Here is a 13,283-nt window from a genome sequence, read left to right as displayed (position 1 = left end):
GAGGGACTACTTTAGGCGTGCTTGCCAAAGCAGAGATCCCTGCCCGCCGCCCGGGACTCGTTGCGGCAGTGCTGAGGGGTGCTCGCCGCCGCGCCAGCCGCTGCCTATTGTTCCCCGCCGCACCTGCGGGGAGGCGGCCCGGGCTCGGCAAGCGCCGCCCGGCCGGCCGCGCCCACCGCTCCGGGGGTCCCTAGCCCGGGCTCGGGGCCGCGGCGCGGTTCCCCGCGGGGAAGGGGCGGCCATGGCATCTAGAATGATCCAGGGCAGGTGGGAGTGGAGCCCGGCCGGCCCGGCCCGGGTACCGGCAGCTGCTGCGGTCGCTTAGCTGGTGCCGAGGGCGCGGGGTGCGGGCTGGGCGGGCGGCGGGGCGCCCCTCTGCGGCGGCAGGCCTGGGGTTGCTGCCATTTTAGGAGGCGGGCTGAACCCCGGGTTCTGCTGGTACAGCTACCGCCAAAACCCAAGTGAGATAGGCTTTTCGCTTTCCATCACGGAGAAGAGAGCAAGCCTGCTTCTGCCGATGGTTTCTTAGACTGTAGTATTGGACCAGTCCCCGTAGTCCCCGGGATGCAGCTGCCCCGTACAGCGGTGGCGCTGGTTACAGAGCTCGGCCTGGCTCCGTAAGGGCAGCTGGGCAGCACGGCTCAGGCCTTTGCGCCAGATGGGAATACAAATAGGGGATCGGATCTCACCAACTAGCGTAACGGACTGGAGGGTGAATGTCCCATTCCGGGCTCGGTCCTGCTCATGCTGCCCCAGCTCTCACAGCCGCCTTCCCTCCTAGGATAAGCTGCTGAAAGTAAGACACTGGATGGGTTTGCCATCCCAGGAGGGGGCACAGGGAGGGAGGCCTGGGCAGAGCACCCGAGTATGGCTTAGTCTGGCCAGCTCCTAGTTACATCCGAATAAAGCAGTATTTATGACTGAAATATCTTATGCACAGTTGTTTTATATACAAGTTTTCGGGGAAAGTTCTCCCCTGGATGCGCTGACTAGACACTGTTCAGTAATCATGATGGCCTGCTGCTAAAAACAGACTTCCACGACGCAAAGACCCCCATCCGCTCTTTGCGGGTTTTCACGTACTGCAAACAGCAGTCAGGTACCACTAGTGCTAAAGGCAAAGGGGCCACCAGCAGGAGAAAACAATTGCGCTCAATAGGAGATATATGTGCATACAAGTTTTTGGGTTTTATTCACAACAGTGGTGTGAGAACCGGTGTGTAGCTAAGTTAAATAGCAAACTTCCTACTCAGCAACTGAGTAAACATGATTAAACATCAATAATTGGCTCCCTCACAAATTTTTTTAATGTCAGACTTGGAGGTTCTTACCAGCCTTGTCCTGCTGTATCTTTGCAATAACTTAAGACTTGTCAAATTAGAATCACTCCCCTATAATGTAAATTGTTTCACCACCAGCACCGTAAAAACCCCACAAACCCAACATACAAGCTCCTGACCAGCAAGACACATGCTAGCTCTACCCTCCTTGTCCTTACAACATTGTTCCCAAGAGCAGCTCGCATAACCCCACTGCAGAATTGCAGAGCTGCATGGCCTTGTCCTATCTATAAAGCACCACTTGTCACAAAGCTATGAGTTACTGCTGGAATAGCATTATCTGAGGGCAGCAGAAAAAGAAACTAGGATTTGCTATGTTATATAAGAAGAATTGGGATTTGATAAATTATTTTTCTGTTACAGGGGTTGCCCTATTTAGGCCAGAATGTACCCCTCAAAGCTTGTTGCCGTTAGCTTTATTACTACAAACAGCAGACTGTATCAGTACTTTCCCACAACCTAGATTCCACATAATATCTTTCTCGAGTCATATCCAAGGAGCACGATGTAAGCTTATAGCCAAACACTAAATAAAACGATTTAAAACTCTGTCCTTTAAGGCCAGCTATTACTGATAGCTAGAAAAATTCCAAGCCATATGCTTCCTACACTCACGCCTCACTCCCCACCACCTTAATTTAGTAGCTCATACTATAACATCCTTTTTTAATCAGTTTAACAGGTCACTGAATCTCCATGTGACAGGAAGCCCCTTTCTAGAGCAGTGACAGTGTTGCTCCTACCCATCCGATCCCTCTGCTAGACCGAGTAAATACTGAGTATTTACAAGTATTACAAGTAAATGGCTGAGGTATACGTAGACACACAGGACTTCAGAAATTTGCACTGGAAGAGTCATCTTCATTGTTCCTTTACCCAACCTGACCAGATTATTACAGAGTTGGGGATCTTACTGGAAATGTGCAAATGACCCTTTACAAATGATTTTCAAGTTCAAACACTCAAATCAGAAAACCAGTATTTGCAGCAGCAGGAGGATCCTTGTTAATTACTGGTATATGCAGGGCAAAGAAATCAACAGCAATAGTAAAAAACCTAGTTCAAAAATTCTCCACAATTCCCATTACTATACTGTGAACCACATACGATTCATCTGATTAGGAGCAAGCTAGAATCTTTGCTTTCTATTCAGTGCTAGTAGTAAAACAATCAGTTATTTCTTCTGTTAACGTATGGCAAGACTGTATGATTTTAGAATGAACTTCCCTGCCTTACTTTCTTTTTTGTCTTCCACTAACACCTCAAAAGTATTTGAACAAACAGTTTAAGCAATCTCTCCTGTTGTGTTTCAATTCCAGACATATTGTGTGTGTACTTTGAGGTACAGAGTGTCCAAAGCCAAATTAAATTACTTTCTGTCCAATGTCAGTAAGTGCTTTCTTCTGTAGAAGTTTCAGGAAAAAAATAGTCTTTGATTATCTATCAGATTCTACTTAATAATAGGTATGTTTAACTTTATTCCATGTCATCTCATAAATAGCTGTATTTCAGGAAGGAGCTGAATAATAACAACCTGGCACTGTCTTCACCTCTGTTTATATTTGTCCACATACTGGTAGGCAAGCTCTTGCCATAAAGACATGCAAAATCAGTGTCTTGGCTTTTAAAAATTTTATCTTCCCTTGCTCACACAGCAGAGAAAAATTAAATTTCATATCCAAAATGTAAATTCACTGGTACCCAGCAGAGGTGGATAAATTTGAAGAGTCAGAAACAGTGGTATTTCCCTCAACTGGTGGCCCTTCTCTCAAATGTTAACATATTTTTTTAAAGGCTGGTGTTATTTTTATATACTTTCCTGGCCACAGTGGTCACATAAATATTAAACAAGGAAACCAAAATGTACAAACTCCAAAAGTGTACGTCAGCAGTGTATGTAGATGAAAGCACCAACTGCTGCACAGTATTATTTTCCATTACCTTATTGTATCACAGAACATAATGTCAAAATGATACCCTTGAACAAGACAATACTGTAAAGCTTATCCTTGTACAGATGGTTGTCATGACCACAATTCAGTAAGGAGGGAAAATTAGATCCCAGGCCATTTTCTCTGCATTGTTAAAACATGGGAACAGTGAGGAAGCTCACCTGGGATCTTTCTATCTTAAATCAAGATAAGTATGGTACATCTATTTTTACATAAACATAATAATTAGTGTGACAATGCTCATATGCTGCATTTATTATGGCTCACCTCAGAAAACAATCCTCAATTTCAAAATCTAAAAGCAGGCAAGCAATATTATAAAGAATTTTATATTAATTGCCTTACAACTAGCTAACAATTGTTATCATAAAACACAGTAATTATTCTATCTTTATACCAAAGTTATAAAAATAGCACTGAAAACATTTTAAAATAGACATCTTTGAATATTTTTCCAGATAGACAAGACTGCTAATAATTTTTCATCCTCAATATCAATAATAATATATTAACAATACAGAGGAAAATAGTATTACTGGCTGTAAAGTACCCTGATATTGGTCTTCACCATTGCCTTTCCCATCTTCTTTATCTTCTCAGGGATCAGGGAATCCTGAAAAAACCTGCCCTGTACTCCATCATCTTCTTGCAAATGTCCAGCTCTTGCTTGCTATCTTGAACTGTAAATATATCTTTATTTCCAGTGTTCACTGTCATGATCATTGGTTGACCCAGTTTAGCCAGTCAAATACTATTTTTTCCTGTTAAATTAAATGTATAGAAAACCAACATATTTGCCCCACTAATTCTAAGCAATTATTTCTTCATTCTTATCTCCTTAATATTTATCAACCTACTGCTCATAACTTTCGAAGATAGAATATTGTGAGAGTATTGCAGTCCTGTTTTTGAATGTAAGTTTCTAAAGCACTTCTGCAACACATGCATTAAACAGCAATTACTGTGTGGGTAAGTATATGGTCTGTTTGTATCGCAATCTTTATTAGCCTTTGAACTAAGCCACATTTAAACTTGAAAACCATTAGAAGGTTGTTTACCTTCTAAAAAGTAACATTTAGCAATCTGTTCTTTAAATCCTGACACTGTTACTCAAAACACCAAAGCCTTAACAAACCCAACTATGAGCTCTGCATCTAGTAACAGAGATTTCAGATGCTTGAAAAAATGTCAAGTTGCAGCTTAAGAAGTCCTTAATACTTGATTCACTTAGAAATTTATTCCAGATGTGTAACCTTTCTGAAATGACTTGTAAAACATAAGTCAGGATTTTGTATGCCTGAGTGGTCTTTGGTAGGTGGATAGATAGTTCACGTGCTCTATAGTTCACAATTCAAAGCACTTATAAGCTATTAAATGTTCACATAATTCTAAGAGAAGACCTTAGTTATTCCTAATGTGTAGTTCGTATTTCATACCCCACGATGGCTGAAATCTCTGTTTGCTGGAAGTGGCTGAACAAGAAGCAATCCCTCAGTTCACGTATGTGTAACAGTGGAAAAAATGAAACTTGTAATAATATCAGATACTCAAGGACTGAAATAGAGCTTGAGACACAGTGTTTCTACATTATTTACAACATCTTTGAGCATGCTAGCAAAAGAATGAGAAGGGCTGTTGTTGTGAGAGACTATGTCTTGCATCTTAGTTACACTAACATTTTTTTGTGCCAAAAGACAGTGAGTGAGGACCAAAGGAGAAAAAAATAAGTGCTTGACTAGGTTTGGCCTTGCTGAGGGTGCTTATGTATGAGTTACTGTGCTCTTACTGGTAATACTGTCTCTTCTGTGCTGAAGACTTACGAGCATATGTGGCATTATTTTAGCTCCAGAAAATAGCTGCGAGAGAACTGCAGCTTATTACTATTCTAGCTAGCGCAAATTTTGTGAAGGTATGCAAGCATAGTCCTGAGTAATCTTTCTTCCTGGCTTTTTCTTGTGAGACCAGTGCATAAAAATATGAGCTCGTTACTCAGAGTTGGAATTTAAGAGAGGTTTACTACTCTCTGTGCACTGTCATTCTGCTGCCATGGTCATATAATCACCTTCTTTCAGAAAACACACAGCTGCCAAGACTTGAAATTTTGGTTAATTGCCTGGATCAGAAAGAGATTCCGGTTCCCAAACTCCCTGGGAATTCAGTCATGCACCGGTGTGATGCATTCCTTCCCCTACTCTCCAAGCACAGATCTGAAAACAGTTTCTGAAGCTCTTGTGACTAAAGCTAAAACACATAGTCAGCATTTCAGAGTTAAAGCCTAAGCAAGCGTTTTAGTCATACACTTTAGCTATGTTCTGCAAATTTGCAAAACTAACTTCAGTCTCAAATATTTTACATCGTGATGGGTTGTATCATAGCTTCATGAAGACTGTGGATCATAGTTTTATGGCAAGGTTTTGTCTGTCAGCATCTATGCTCCTTTGTGGACTGTAAAAATGCCTGCTAGAGCAGAATTTCCAGCTCTTGTGTGGTTAAATTTTGTAGCAGTACAGGCCAGACTTACCCCTTAACTCTAAACTGAATTAAAAAAATGTTTAACAGCCCCTCAGGACACAGTTACATGGCAGAATATTGCCATTTCATCCGCAGTGAAAAATCTGTTCTGGACATCAGTCTAGCCAGAGGGAGAATTAGTACAGCATTCCTTCTGCTCTCCCACCACCTGGAATGCAGTATGGGCCTTCTCACAAGCTTTCAGCAGGCCTGCCAAGTCCCACTCAGATGGAAAGTCCCTTGCTCCTCTTATTTTCTTTTATTTTTCCTAATAGCATCTCTTTATCTGATGATGATGGAGACAAAATACTTTGGGACAGTGCAGCATGACAGGATCCTGCTAACATTTAGAGCCGTTTGCAGTCTTGTAAATTCAGGTGCAGGGGCTGGACGTAAGGCAGTAGCCCTCTCTGTAGCTGCTGCCAGTCCAAGAGAGCTGCGTGGAAAGAATTGTAAGTGGTCCCAGGCCAATGCACTAGCCAAGCCATCAACTTCATTTTTCCATTGCTTATGAAATAGTGATACTACTACAGTTAACTTTGATGTGCTTAAGTAAAAGGAGCAACCTAAGTATCATTGTTTTGGCTAATCCAAATGTACTAGCTCTTGTCCAACATGTACTTTGATCTTTCCACACTGATGCCATGTTATCTCAGCCTGAAAGCCCAGATTCTGTTCTCATACAGCGTTGCTTATCTGCATTCAGTTATAGAACAAAACGTCTACAACAAGCCAACAGGGAAACATAAACTGACCTTCAGTTTGATCCCATGGACTGCCATCTCTCTTTCAGATGATCAAATGCATGTTCCATGGTCATGGGCAGCTTACAAAGCGACAACTCAAATTTCTGCTTATGTAACGTATGAGCTGCTTCTTGGGTCAGGAAAACAGAAGTTTGCCAAGCAGGACTGACAAGTAAACATGCTGGCCCTGTGAATTCACTGATAACTAAAAAGCATTATGTGATGCCTTCAGCCTGGCTGGAATTGAGGACCACATGCTTTCGGAACCCAGGCAGCACTGGTGGCCGTACAGGGGTCCTGGTGGCTCTGCTGTGCTCCGTTACAGCAAATCAAAGTCCGTCCTCCTGCCCATAAGGAATGCAAAGGGGAATACCCAGACCTGCCATAAGCAGATATGAAGACAATTTCAGGATGAGAAAGACCACATTCAAGGGGCTTGCCTATATGAAAACACCCCAAAAAGCTAAGACAAACTTATGAAGACAAGGCACGAAAGGGGAAGTGTACTAAGTATGTGTGAGGATTATCTAATTAAGAAGTCAGGTTGCTACAGTTTAATACTCCTTCAAATTACAACAGTGTTTTGCCAGTTTGCCTCTCCCAGGACCTTTACCAACTCTCTCAAATTTCTCAGGTAGGAATGATTCTAGAGCTGTACTTTCCAAGCACAGGAGAAAATGCAGGCAAGCATTAACAAGACACTGTGCTAGCATGCAGGTGATTCCTAAAAGTAGAACTGATTTTCTTTTGCCCTGCCTGGAATTCAGCAGACCAAGAGGCCAAGTAGTGATGGCCTCCAAGGACTTTTTAATTTACTGCAGGTTTTAGGATGTAAAATGTCTGTGACAGTGCTATCATGCTAGTAAATATATAATGTTGTATCAGATTACTGGTGTGATTTAATTACCAGTGGATAGCCTGTGGCAAAAAGGGCATTCTTACTTGCTAGACCTGTAAATCCAGGTCTTATTTAAAAACATTTTTAATCAGAAACAGCAAACTGTAGGAATTAATCACTGGCTGAATATGTTGTTTTCTTCCATTTAGAATGCACTTTGAATTAGACATGATGGCTGGGAAGAGGGACGGAAAAAAAAAAGAGATGGAAAAGTTGTATGGTTTCCACTTTGTTCTCATTTTTATTTAAAATAAATTGTAACTCAGTTTCTGATAGGGAATAATAGTTGTGGTTAGAGTTTGACTTGAAGTAAAACTAGACATAAATCTATTTCCTCAGTTGTGTAAATGAGTCCAGGTTCAAACAATACTGTGCAGAAGGGTTTTAATATGGACAGTTAGTTGCAGGATCTGAAGAAGAAGCTGGGATAAAACATAGGTAAAAGGAGGTCGGCTTGTATGTCAGCACACAGTAAGTCTGTTTGTTGGTGTATATAGAGGCAGTCATAAAATAAGTTGATTGAAAACTCTGCAAATCTCACATCAAAGCTGACCTAAACTATAAGAAGTTATTTAATACATATCTAGACAAAATAGAAAATAACTATCTCTAGTCATCTGAAATATTTTTAGAGAAATCGTACTACCTCTGTCAAATACGACTGCATTGACCAGCTACCAGTTAACCCTTATTAGAGGTGTAAGAGTCTAACAAAGACTCTACATAATTAGAGAACTGTTCAGTTTACTTCACCCACTACTAATTTTTTTTGCAGGTATACTCCCAAATCCCAAGCTTAGATTGGTTTTGTGGGTTGAAAATGCAGGTTTGTGGATTAAATCTCCTCTTGTGCAGCTACTTTGTAATATAAAAGATCTAGAAAGGATCTGATGACCTGCTCGGTCAAAAAAAAATGCTTTATCTGCTACAGCTTCTGTCTGGGTGTGATGCTGTTGTCATTTGAATGCTCTGTTTGGAGAGAGGGCTCTGAACCTACATACAATGAGAACTCGGGGCATGCACGTTCATCGTAACAGCACTGAATATATTTGGTTTATCACAAAGGATATATTTTCAATGTGTTTCTTTTGAGCTAATAAATGCTTTAATTAACTGCAATAGTTTATTCTTTGTACACTCAGAGAAATTATAGCTATTTTAATAGAATTAATTGTGTATAAAATGCAGCCTTTGTTTCTTTTAAACCTAAGGCAAGGAATCAAATAGCATGATTTCTGATGTCGATTCATACAGAGCAATCTTAAAATACATCTTTGAGGCCTGTGTTCTTACAGATACTGTACCTTCAAATAACAAAATTACTTCAGTTGCAATTCCACAATGCATTCTCTTTAGCAGTTGGGCTGCTTTACGAAGTTCCCACCACAACCTCCTCAGGTGCTCTCCACACATCCTTAATGAAGGCAAAAGCTGTGCTGCAAATACCATCACAGAAACTGGGCTAAAAAATAATCTCTGATTAAAAATAATAAAATAATATTGGTGGTCTAGGTTATAAGACTGTCTCAAACCAGTTTTATCCAGATTGGGGGTCGGGGGTGGGAACAGGGATGACTGTGACAGAAATAAAATAAGCTGGGAGAGGACAGGGGAAAAATTATTTCTGTTGTGAATTTTGGTGTTGCTAAAAAAGCATGTGGCAGAACTGGTCAGTGAGAACTGCGGTGCTGCGCAGAGCCAGGCTTGCGGAGCCTTGCAGGAACTGTGCATAAGCCTAATTTGACAAGATACTTTTAGAATATATTGATATGATACAGTCAGTCTATGACTGCAGTGATACCTCCCCAAAGTTAAACGAAGCATATAGATATATGTAATACTGTATACTATATTAGCATAAGCTTGCTCATTTACTTAAAGAATTTTAAACTGTTACTGCTCCAGCTTGCCTTTTGGCGTTCTATTAGAGAAAAAAAACACCTTTAGAAATGCTGTAACTTAGTAGTTACTCTGTTGTCATTTATTATTTTGTATAGATAGGTCAAAAACATCTGTTCTTCAGCAATGTGTACTACTACATAGCAAAGAACTCAAAGAATACATTTTAGATTACTGAATTTATTTTGTTTGAGTATTTTTAATGATGTAAGAAAACTGGTATGTGAATTGAAGTTCCATACTTCCTTTACAACAGCATTTTTCTTCTAAAAGAAAACATTCTAAGTATAAAATGGTTTTATTTTATTCTGGTAATTATGTTAACAATAGGAATAGCTGCTAAGTACTGTAGAAATTTAGATGTTGACAAATTTAAAATAATCCAATTAATACCTTTTGCCTACCGGGATGTTTTCTATGAACAATCCCACAGAACTTTACAGAAAGTAGGCTACAGGAATTAATTAATATACAATCAATACACTGCCTACTCTAGGGATCAAAAAAGGCATCTACTCTCTGCCAGGAATATAGTTGACTGTCTGGCTCTTTGTTTTGTTGTTTATTTAAAGGGAAGTGAAAACTGTTTTATCTAGAAAAAACAATGGTGAATACTTAGGTTGATCAACTGTACATATAGCTAGTTAACAGCTTGGAATTTAAGCAACGAATTGCTGCTTCCTTCATAAAGGGTGAGAAGTTTTGTAAGGAAGTTCATGTATTACAAATCACCTCAGAATTACCAACTTTAATAAAATAATACCAAGCAAAAAAATCTAGACTTAACAAATTTATAATCCTTGCAAGTGTATATATATGTATGTATTTTTTTTTTCCTAAAAGGAAATATTTATTTCCTAAAATTTTCTGCTAACTGTTAGTGCTTTTCCAGGGTGCTGTCAGAATCCCCTAACAATTCAGCACAAAATTTCTGTATTTCACATACAGATGTTATGAATATAGCAAAAGAAGTAAGACAAAGTGTTACGTTCTGAGTAATTTTTGCCAGTGTCACTAAGACTGTTTGGTAAGGCATGCCCGTACATTGTACTAATTCTTGCATACAGGGCCAAATTCTCAGCTTCATTAAAGCCTGCAAACTGAAGCCGATTTACTTATGTATGATTTAAAGCCTGAACGAATGACTAGTTCAGTTCAAATTCCTACATAACACAATGATTCATTCACGCTGCCCAACAAATCACTGGGCTGGAGTATGTATTTTAAGAAGACATCAGTTGAAGGGCAGATTTGAAGAGCTTTTCTTCTTATCCCATTTTAAGCAGTTCCTGTTTCTGCTGCTTCTTCCAAATGCCAAGCTATTCCTGTATTTCTGAATATGACAGTCCACAGTGGCATGTGGAATCAAACCAGAGAACTGGTGTGGCTTTTTTATTTTTCTGGGTTATTTTTAATTTGGATTTGTCAAACAGTTCACCATTCAGCTAGAAAAACAGTTGTATGGCAGGAGTGAGAGAACAGCATGGGAGTAGGTGTAAGTAATAGAGGACAAGAGGAAAGGGTTTCACATAGCAGGTCTGTTATCAGTAGTTGCTCTTCTGCCCATTTTTCCCTTCTGTACCATAGCCGGCAGAAGGCAGGGCATATCTGTCCCTCACTAGCTGAGGCTCACAGTCTAGCATTTTAGTGTGAACTGATTTTCACAGGCAATTAAAGCAAATATGCTGGACTGTGAACTGAAACAGTTCTGTTGTGGAAATGTCCTCCGGCAGAGGGGATGGCAGGGCAGCTGGGGGTAGCAGTGTATTAAACCATTGCAGCTGTTTTCTTCATTGCACTTAAGTCAGAGCTCTTAATTAAGAACACCACGTGTTGAAAAATGTACTACCCTGCTAGGTAATTTGTTCTGATACTAAACTTCCTTAGAGGTTAAAAATTAACATCTCCTTTCTGAATTGATTTCTGCTGACATCTTCTCACCATTGACCTTATGTCATCATGTACTAATTTCAGTACTGGAATCCAGTGTTTAGAACCTAAGTAGCATTTTGGAAAGAGTGTGGTCTAGAACTTGGATGTTTCCTAGCTCTCTGAGCTACCTTATAAAGTAAGGAGGAAGACGAAAGTGCTAATTCAGGGTAAGAAGTTTTGGGAAATGGCAGTAGGGCATTAAGAAAATGCCAGCTAGACTATTTATCTTTATAGGAAAGTCCACAAATAGGAATGAAGACTCTAACATTCCAATTATTAAAATGGGTTTATTAACAGACGACCACTATGAGCATAAGATAGACAGAACATACAAGTATTTTACTTCAAGTTCATAATAGATTATAACTTTATTTAGCCACTAATTCAAAGAAGGAAGCAGCCTCAATAATTAAGCAAAATAACCATGCTGAAAGCTGCGTACATTTTAAAAATCATTATGCAAAAATAAGTTGTCTGAAAATGATGAAATTATTTCCAAACCAGAAATAGAGTAATGCTAACAAATGTACTCTGACCATGCATTTTAACATATAACCTCAAATAATCTTGAGTAAAATTCTTGAACTTTAAAACTCCAGCAGTTATTAGAGGTAATAGACTTGAAAGGACAAATACCTCCAGAGGAAACAATTTTATTGCTTGATTGAATCTGAACTGTGTTGTCTTTGTAGACTTTGAAACAATGAGAGCAGAAATGCAAACTGCTGTTTAGTGTTTGCTTACAATTGACCATTAATGAGGTAATGTCTACCTTCAAATTTTTTCCTCTGAGCAGAGTATTTCTGGAGTTTCCTCAGTCCTTTAATATATAAAGGAATGTAATATATAAAGTTTCCTATTCTGAATTTATGAAGATCTATTTACTCTAAACATGTTATGTTATTAAGACTTTTTAGCTGTAATGTTTTCTAGTACATTTTGAATTGTAAACAATATACCAGAAAAAACAGTAGATGTTGTGTGTCTCAAAGCAAAGACTTGCACCTCAAATTAATCAGCATCTCTGAATGTTTAATAATAGTTGGGTCTCATTTCAGTCAAGAGCTACAAATGAGTCACATGCATTTATGTAATTTATCTGACTGTATTAAAACATGATTTTTGAGATAGATATGTTCAAGTAAGATAAAAGTTTCAGTGGTTACAAACAGCCACTTTACTTTGACATAAATCCAAGCCACTGATGAAAGGAACTGGACTGCCTCTAACCTAACTCAGAGGAAGAAAGAATTAAAATTAGTTTTTACTTCAGATCATTGATCTAGATCTTTACACAACAGAAATGGTTGTGCTAAATGAAGGGAGAAGGTAGGCACCAACAGCAAGAGTAAGAGAAGAAGGTGACTCCATCTGCTTCTGCAGCAGGGTGGATTTATGCAAGATTAAAGTGACCATGTGAATATAGCCTTAGAAATGAAACCTGCAGGCTGGAAGAGTCTGTTTCCTTGAATATATTAATGATTTGTTCATAACAAATTAAGTCTTGAGGAAATTGTTAACAGGCTTTGTCTGCTTTCTGGGTAAGAGATGGCTCCACCTATTAATGCACTGGAAGCATTAGCATTTGTAAGAATTTGAATGTGATAGGAAATAATTTATTATGATAAAATTAAAATTAACACACTGATTAAGTCAGAGTTCACAGGAATTTGCAGGAGGAGAAGGAAGTAGAATCTCATTCTGAAGGGAACATCAGGGAAAGTTTAGGTCTAAAGGTTGGATGCATCCCCAGATCTTCATTCTCTTCCACAAAGGCAGGCCTAAGGAAGTAGAGTCTGTGTAAAATCAGACTCCCAGACAGATCTTTGAGCAACCACAATTGATAGCTGGGTAATATGAAGAGAAACCTCTAAATTTTTGTAGACTTTATTCTAGGAAGTGCAGGTGGGCTTATTTTAAGTCATTGTCGTGTTGTATATAGTGTAGATACATTTTTTAGAGGTAATTACAAACCAAGACAAATACTAAGGAATTACATTCCTAC

Source organism: Falco biarmicus, chromosome 11 (assembly GCF_023638135.1).
Source record: "Falco biarmicus isolate bFalBia1 chromosome 11, bFalBia1.pri, whole genome shotgun sequence".
Classification (NCBI taxonomy): domain Eukaryota; kingdom Metazoa; phylum Chordata; class Aves; order Falconiformes; family Falconidae; genus Falco; species Falco biarmicus.
This window is presented reverse-complemented; position numbering follows the sequence as displayed.